Genomic DNA, 8796 nt, shown 5'->3' on the forward strand with positions numbered 1-8796 from the left:
CTGCACTGCTTGTGGGATCTTAGTTCCCCCACCAGGGATCGAACCCATGCCCCCTGCAGTGGAAGCTCAGAATCCTAACTGCTGGACCACCAGAGAATTACTGGGGAGAATTTATTTTCTTACTTCTCCAGCTTCTAGAGACCACCTGCATTCTTTGTTTTGTGGCCCCTTCCTCCATTATCAGGGCCTGCTGTATCTTTAATAACTCCCCTCCTCCCCTCCCACCTTCCCTCTCTCCCTTTCTCCCTCTCCGTCTCCTTAGCTTCTGTGGTCACATCTCCTCTGACTCTGACCCTTCTGTCTCCCTCTTATAAGAACTCTTGTGATTTCATTGAACTACCCAGATAATCCAAGATAACCACCGCATCTCAAAATCCTTAACTTAAATCAAATTAGCAGGAGGGAGTCAAGATGGCAGATTAGGCAGACGCAGAGTTCGCATCTCCGCACAACTAGGGCACCTACCAGGCACTGGTGGGGAACCTAGGACACCTAAGGGGATGAGAGGAACCCCCGTGCGACTGGGTAGGACGTGGGGGGCAGCGAGGGGGGGAGGAGAAGTGGAGGCGGGACGGGACTGGTGCCCCTGAGGGGCAGCCGGGGGAGGGGAGGGGTTCCAACGCTCAGGAGGGGCCCACCCACTGTGAGGGTATCAGCAGGGATGGGGAGGGACCCTCGGAGGACCGAGGATCGGAGGGGACATGTGGACACGGGGGGCGGGGGGAAGGGAATGGTGGGATGAATTGTGAGATTAGGATTAACACATCTACACTACCATGGGTAAAACAGATAGCTAGTGAGAACCTGCTGTATAGCACAGGGAGCTCAGCTCGGTGCTCTGTGATGACCTAGATGGGTGTGATGTGGTGGGGGAGAGGTCCAAGAGTGAGGGGATATATGTATACATATAGCTGATTCACTTCGTTGTACAGCAGAAACTGACACAACATTGTAAAGCAATTATACTCCAATTAAACAAAAAATCACATTAGCAAAATCCTTTTTGCCAAGTGAAGTAACATATTCACAGGTTTCAGGGATTAGGAAGTGGACATCTTTGGGAGGCCATTCATTAGCCTACCATAATTAATTTTTTACTGTTTCGTCAAGGACATTCTCAGGTGAAACTTTTTTTTCAAGTGCATCACAGTATGGAATACAATGAATACTAGTACATTTGGTGTCACTCTCTTGATTCATGCTAAAATGACAGCAGTTTAACAAACCATTGGTTTTGCACTATCAGTGCCAATGTCCACATAGTGAAAAAAAACAAATAATGTCTTAATATTATTATGAAAATAGTCTTGAACTTGCAGACCCCCTGAAAAAGTCCCAGGTCCTCTAGTAGTCCAAAGACCATATTTTGAGGTAGAGGAAGGGAAGTAAAAGCTTTTCCTGGCCTAGACAATTGACAAGAGGTAAAGAAGAAAGCATGACAAGCTCTGTATAGTAGGAGCATGGTTTGGAAAGTAGGCGCTAGAAGGAATCACCAGAAAGGAAAGTAAGGGCTCATTCACAGAAAGTCTAGTAAACCATATTAAGAAATTTGGACTTAATCCTGAAAGGCATAAGGATGGCAGTGAAGGGGTGTAGGAGGCATAAAACGTTTCTAATCAGGGGAAGTGATAATACCAGCTTGCAATGTGAAGAAGCAAGACAAAAAAAAGAGGAAAATAAGTTAGGAGGCTGCAACAGTAGTCCAGAAGAAAAAAGAGAATGACAGGAAATTAGATCAATGGTAGTAAAGATGGAAATGGAGATGATACAATCAACAAGTTTTGGAAATTGATCAGATTCTGACTTGGGTAACTTGACGTGATGTTATCATTTTAAGATTTGATAGAAAACCTTGGAGAAAAGGAACAGATTTGCAAAGAAAAAAAAAGGATAAGATTTAGATGTAAGTATGCAGTGCCCAGAGTCACCCAGGGAAACATGTCTAGCAGGCAGTTGATGTGATTTGGAGCACTGAGAAATCCAGGCTGAAGATAAGAGATTTGGAAACCATTGGCATAAAAATGTTGTTGATGTTGATCATTCTTAACATTTATTGAGCTGCAGACCCTCTTCCAAGTACTGTACATTGATTATTTCACTTGATCCTATAAAGTATGAATAAGTGATAATGCTATCCTCACAGGTGCAAAAAGAGAGGCAAGAGAGATTGAACTCACCCAGATAAGTGATAGCGTCAGTATTTGAACCCAGGAGATCTTTACTGCAGTTCCTTCAGTGATTTATAACAGGTAGAGAAGGCAGGAGAAATGCTACCTGTAGAATGCTCATCAAAATCACCCGTGAGGGTTTTCAAATTAAGCAAACCTCTGAGATTCAGATGAATGCCCTTAGCAGTTCATTCCTTTCTTCCTCACTACTCACCTTGAGAATCACAGTCAAGGTAAACCACAATTACTGTTGGGGGGTCTTACATTCCTCAGGTGTGTTATGGCAGTAAGACTGTGGCTTGAATTTAAGATTTCAGAGGTGAGAAATTCTTGGTGATAACACAGAGTAGGGTGAGGGCTCTGAAGTGAGTGGCTAAAGTGTCCTGAGAAATGAGGAGATAGAGCAATGTAAGATTAGGGTGTTGGATGGGTTATAACATAAAAATTGAAGTTACTCTAGATGACAGTGTAGCTTGGGAGTGTAGGGAAGCCAGTGACCAGTGAATGAGTTTAGTGTATGGCAGTAAAGAGGAAGAACAAGTTTTTAAACTAAACAGAAGAATGCTGGTCTGAAAGTAAGATTGGAGAGGCTCGGAAACAAGAAGAACTTTGACCAGTCTTCTAGTGTTTCTCAAACAAAATTCTTGGAGAAATTAAACATTACCTGCAAATCTGTTCTGCCTCCATGCCCTGGGCCATTCTTTGGTCATCAGCTCTTTGTCTCTTCTCTCCTTCCCTTCCCCAAAAAAGAATCACAGCAGTTTCTTCCTACACTAGCAGGACACTATGGGTGAAGCAGAATTCCACAGCTGTGTTAATTAATGGACAAACGAGCCAAGAATAAATTCCTGAGTTGAGGGATAAACAACTTCTTTGCCATCTGAGGGAGTTAAGCCCTGTCTGTGGAAGCCATTGGTAGTTGGAACATTCTTAAGGGCTGGAAAATGCATAAAACGTAAAAGTAAGGAATGGTGGAAAAATGGTAGAGAGTTGCCTTTGTTAGGATGTGGTACCTTTTGCCTCAGGTGCAAAAGCAAAGTAACAAAAAGTGGAAGCATTTCCCATCTATTGGCAGATCATCCAACAGGCTTAGAAGAACTTCAACTATTCCTATTTTTCTAATAATTTCCCTATTATAATATCAGTAGCTCTGAAGAAGAGGCCTTTTCAATAAGACTACATGTGCAATCAACGTATTGTCTACTATGAATAGAAACAGTGCATAAAATTAGAAACCGGTGAAGCCTGCAATTCCCATACTCATATTTTCTCACTGGGGAATGAAAAGAAGTCAAAAGATAGAGAGGAAGTTTTTAACCAAAAAAAACAAAAGGAAGAAAATAAAAGACAAATTGAATCAAAGGGAAAAATACATAGAATGAAAAATTTGACTTCTTTCCAACTTGATTTTTAGAGTCAAAATATGACTTAGTTGCTCTTTGGAATGATTTTGGAACCTAATCTATTTTTTGTTTTTGATTTCAACATTTTAAGTATATTGTATTTATTTCAACAAATCCATTTTTAAAAACCTGTGTTAAATATTGACTAACATCAGAGTAATTTTTTTTGGAAATCAAAAGGAAATAGCCCACTCAGATAAAAAGAACAGATGAACTTAAGAGGAAACATTACTAAACAAAATATTTTACCTAAGTCACCATATCTCATAAAAATTACAAAGTTGGGACATAGTGAGAGTAACATATCTTATTTTTTCCTCTTTAGAAAAAACCAGTTCAGGGCTTCCCTGGTGGCACAGTGGTTAAGAATCCACCTGCCAATGCAGGGGGCACGGGTTCAAGCCCTGGTCCGGGAAGATCCCACATGCCGCGGAGCACCTAAGCCCGTGCACCACAACTACTGAGCCTGCACTCTAGAGCCCGCGAGCTACAACTACTGAGCCCGCATGCGACAACTACTGAAGCCCACATGCTGTAGAGCCTGTGCTCGGCAACAAGAGAAGCCCATGCACTGCAATGAAGAGTAGCCCCTGCTCGCCGCAACTAGAGAAAGCCTGTGCACAGCAACGAAGACCCAAGACAGCCAAAAATAATAAATAAAAATAAATTTATATTAAAGAAAAAACAGTTCAAGGGGACTTCCCTGGTGGTACAATCGATAAGACTCTGCGCTCCCAATTCAGGGGGCCCAGGTTTGACTCCTGGTCAGGGAACTAGATCCCACATGCATGCTGCAACTAAGGAGCCCACATGCCACAACTAAGGAGATGGTGAGCTGCAACTAAGACTCAGCACAACCACATAAATCAATCAATAAATAAAACAAAACCAGTTCGACCCGAAGTGTGTATGAAATTAATGATCTAACCATTAGTGAAGAATTATTTCAACGGCAGTAATTTGATTGTACATAGCAAATGGGATATATTCTAGGAACAAAAAGAACAGATTTTTTTTTTAAAAGGCACAAATCTTGGGGCTTCCCTGGTGGTGCAGTGGTTAAGAATTCGCCTGCCAATGCAGGAGACACAGGTTCAAGCCCTGATCAGGGAAGATCCCATATGCCATGGAGCAACTAAGCCCGTGCCACAGCTACTGAGCCTGTGCCCTAGAGCCCGTGAGCCACAACTACTGAGCCTGTGTGCCACAACTACAGAAGCCCACACACTTAGGGTCCATGATCCGCAATAAAAGAAGCCACCGCAATAAGAAGCCCACACACAGCAACGAAGACCCAACGCAGCCAAAAATAAATAAATTTTTTTAAAAAAAGCACAAATCTTAAATGAGTTAATATTAATAACAATGTTAGCAGTGTTATTCTGAAACTTTATATATCAAGTATGAAGTATATAAATATTTTGCTATCTTTTTAATGTCTGTAGAATCAGAAGATCCCCCCCCCTTTTTTTTTTGCGGTATGCGGGCCTCTCACCGCTGCAGCCTCTCCCATTGCGGAGCACAGGCTCCTGAAGCGCAGGCCCAGCGGCCATGGCTCATGGGTCCAGCTGCTCTGCAGCATGCGGGATCCTCCCGGACCGGGGCACGAACCTGCGCCCCCTACACCGGCAGGCGGACTCCCAACCACTGCGCCACCAGGGAAGCCTGTGCCCCCCTTTTTATTCCTGATATTGCTTGTTTATACCTTCTCTATTTTTTCTTGAACGGTCTCATTAGAGTTGTATTAATTGTATCAGTCATTTCAGAAAATAACTTTTGGCTTTCTTCGTTCTCTATATTGTAGGTTCATTGCTATTTTATTTCTGCTTTTATCCTATTTCCTTCCTTCTTCTTTCTTTGGGTTTAATTTGCTCTTCTTTTTCTAGCTTCTTGAAATTAATACTGAGGTCACTGATTTTTAACTTCTTCTTTACCATCTATAAATGGTAAATATTTCATTGTAAATGCAGCTTCAACTTCCCTCCCACAAAATTTGACATATAGTGTTGAAATTTTCATTACTATTTAACTCAAAATATTTTATAGTGTTCACCATAATTTCTTCTTTAACTCATGGATTATTTAGAAGTGTATTCCTTAATTTCAAAATGTATAGGAGTTTTCTACATGTCTTTTTGTTATTAATATCTAGCTTAATTTCACTGTGGTCAGAGAATATACCATATACAACTTCAGTGCTTTGCAATTTGTTGAGACTTGCTTTAAGGCCTAGCATATGGTTAGTTTTGGTAAGTGTTACACATGTGCTTGGAAAAAAATGTGTTATTCAACTGAACTCCAGTTTTTGTGCCCCCTGCTCCAAAGCTCTGTTTAGTTTCTCCATCTCTCAGCCACTGCTTTCTGTTCAGTTTCTCATTCCCCTAGTCATCACCTTTGGGTTAGCAAATTCCACAAAGTGAGAAGTGGCACCAAAGTAGGGGCTCACTTCTCTGGACTTCTCTCTCCTCTGACATCTTTTCCTTGAAAATCCTCACTACCTTGGTAAGCCTCAGATACCTTCAAATAAGTGTATATTTTTCTTTGTCTTTCTTTTTTCTTTTCTTTTTTTTTATATTGCTTTGGTGTCGGCTGAAAATTAAGTTAACTGATAAGTGTCAGACTATCTGATATCTTGAAATCAGATAGTGTAAGTCCTTGAACTTTGTTCTTCATTTTACTTTTTTATTATTTTTTAAAATAATTTTTATTGGAGTAGAGTTGATTTACAATGTTGTGTTAGTTTCAGGTGTACAGCAAAGTGAATCAGATATACATATACATATATCAACCTTTTTTTAGACTATTTTCCCATATAGGCCATTACAGAATATTGAGTAGAGTTCCCTGTGCTATACAGTAGTTCCTTATTAGTTATCTATTTTATATATAGAAGTGTGTATATGTCAATCCCAATCTCCCAGTTTATCCCTCCACCTCTAGAGTCTTAAAATAAACCTTGGGGCCCCAACATTTTGTGAGCAGAAAGTAGACTGACAAAGCAGAACAAACTCCCCCCCAAATACATGCAATGTCCACTTCACATATGACCAAGGAGAATAACAAAAAGAACCTCCCAGAATGCAGCAGCAAGAGGCCTGGAGAACAATGGACAAGGGAGTCCCTCCCAAGGACAGAATTAAGGCCACATTCCCCACCACAAGGATCAGGGGTCCTTGGACAAATGACTGCTGTGTATCTCCCATCCTTCCCCACTTTCCAAATGGGAACTTTATTATAGTTACCCTGTCCCTGCTCTACCTTGGCATTCTGAGTATGTGGGTACAGATATCTTGCCCCTTTCGTTCATAAGTCTCTCGATCAAAAGAGGCCCACACATGGGCATACTGAAGAGATATCCCCACAGCTTCCATGACATAGAGACTACTGTGTATGACCCAGAAACCCTGGGCTGTGAGCTTGATGCTGTGACTGGATGGCGTTTTTGGTTTGTCTCCCTAGAGGGATGGCGAGTGTATTTTACTGCAGGAAGGAGAGTGAGCCAAGTATATTATGACCAGAAGAGCAGACTTTGATATTTGTGGATGCCATTCACCAAATATTTGGGACTCTCAACTGTTCAGGCACATGATAGGACTACTGGCTCTCCTGCAGTTGAGTGAGGTCATGTGACTAGTACTGGCCAGTGGGTTGTGATTGGAAGTGACAGATGTCATTTATTGGAGAACATGTAACAGATGTGTGATTAACAGTGTGAAACAGCCCCAAACCCTATTTTCCTCTGGTAGAGAGTTCAGCACCTTTGGAGATGATGGCTGCTCCATTAGCCTATGATGAGTAGAGCCCTTTCCCTTGCCAACACAGGATAGCCATGTAGTGTGAGCAAGAAATAAAACACTATTGTTTTAATCCACTGACATTTTGGAGTTGTTAGTTACCACAACATGATCTGGCCTATCCTGACCAATACACAGTCTTAATGAAATCATGAGTTCCTAGTAATATATCCTAATTATAAGCAATGACTGCTCACTCACCCTACATTCATACAAAAGTGTTGGTCATGTGATTCGTTGCAGGAGAAAGGAATTGTTTTAACAAATTAAAAGAGCAAATCAAAATCACAGTGAGATACCACTTCATACCTAACAGGTGGTTATAATTTTAAAAATGGAAAATAACAAGTATTGTCATGGATGTGGAGAAATTGTCAAGGATGTGGAGAACCCTCATACATAGCTGCTAGGAATGTAAAAAGGTGCAGCTGCTGTGGAAAACAGTTTCACAATTCCTCAAAATGTTAAACATAGAATTAACATACAACGCAGCAATCCCACTCCTAGGTATGTATCCAAAAGAAATGAAAACATATATCTATGAAAAACGTGTACACGAATGTTTATAGCAGCATAATTCATAATAGCCAAAAGGTGGGACAATTCAAATGTCCATCAAAAAATTAATGTAATGTAATTGCAAGATCAGGAATTTGCAATTTTCTAAGCTCCCTGTATGAGATGTATGATAGTGATTTGAACATCATTGATTTGATAAGTTATTTTTAATGGAGATACCTCGGGATAAAGCAAAACTATCATTTAGACTACACTGTATTAGAGGAATGAATGTTAGCTTTTGCTGTGGTACAAGGGTTGATAATCTTTCCTAAGTACCAGCTGTGTCTTCATTGGTTCACCTGCTCAAAAACTGAAGGAATTGTGGGCTTTTATTGTTCTCAGTAAGCCTAACCAAGTGTGATGAAAAGACAGCTGATTCTTTTTATCCTAATGCCCATCCCTATAAAAAGGTCAACATCTCTAATAATAAAAGAAATACACATTAAAATGAGATCCAATCTTTCACCTACCTGTTTTGCAAAGATTAAAATGATAGATAATGCGTAGTATTGATGAGGGTTGGAAAATGAGTACTTTCAATCACGGATGGTGGAAGTATAAATGATATTTTTATTGGAGGGCAAATTGATGATGTCTACCCGTATTTTATACATACATAACTTTGACATGGCAATTTCTATTCTAGGAATTTATCCTTTGATAATACTGACATGATTGTTTACAGCATACATATTCAAGGTTGTTCTTTGTAACATTGTTGGTGATAACTAAAAAACTGTATACAATTCTATGTTGATCAATGGGGAATGAGATTTAAAAATTGCTACTTCCTTTTTTTAAAAAATATTTAGTTAGTTAATTATTTGGTTGTGCTGGGTCTTAGTTGTGGCAGGCAGGCTCCTTAGTTGC

This window comes from Stenella coeruleoalba (assembly GCF_951394435.1).
Source record: "Stenella coeruleoalba genome assembly, chromosome: 6".
NCBI lineage: Eukaryota > Metazoa > Chordata > Mammalia > Artiodactyla > Delphinidae > Stenella > Stenella coeruleoalba.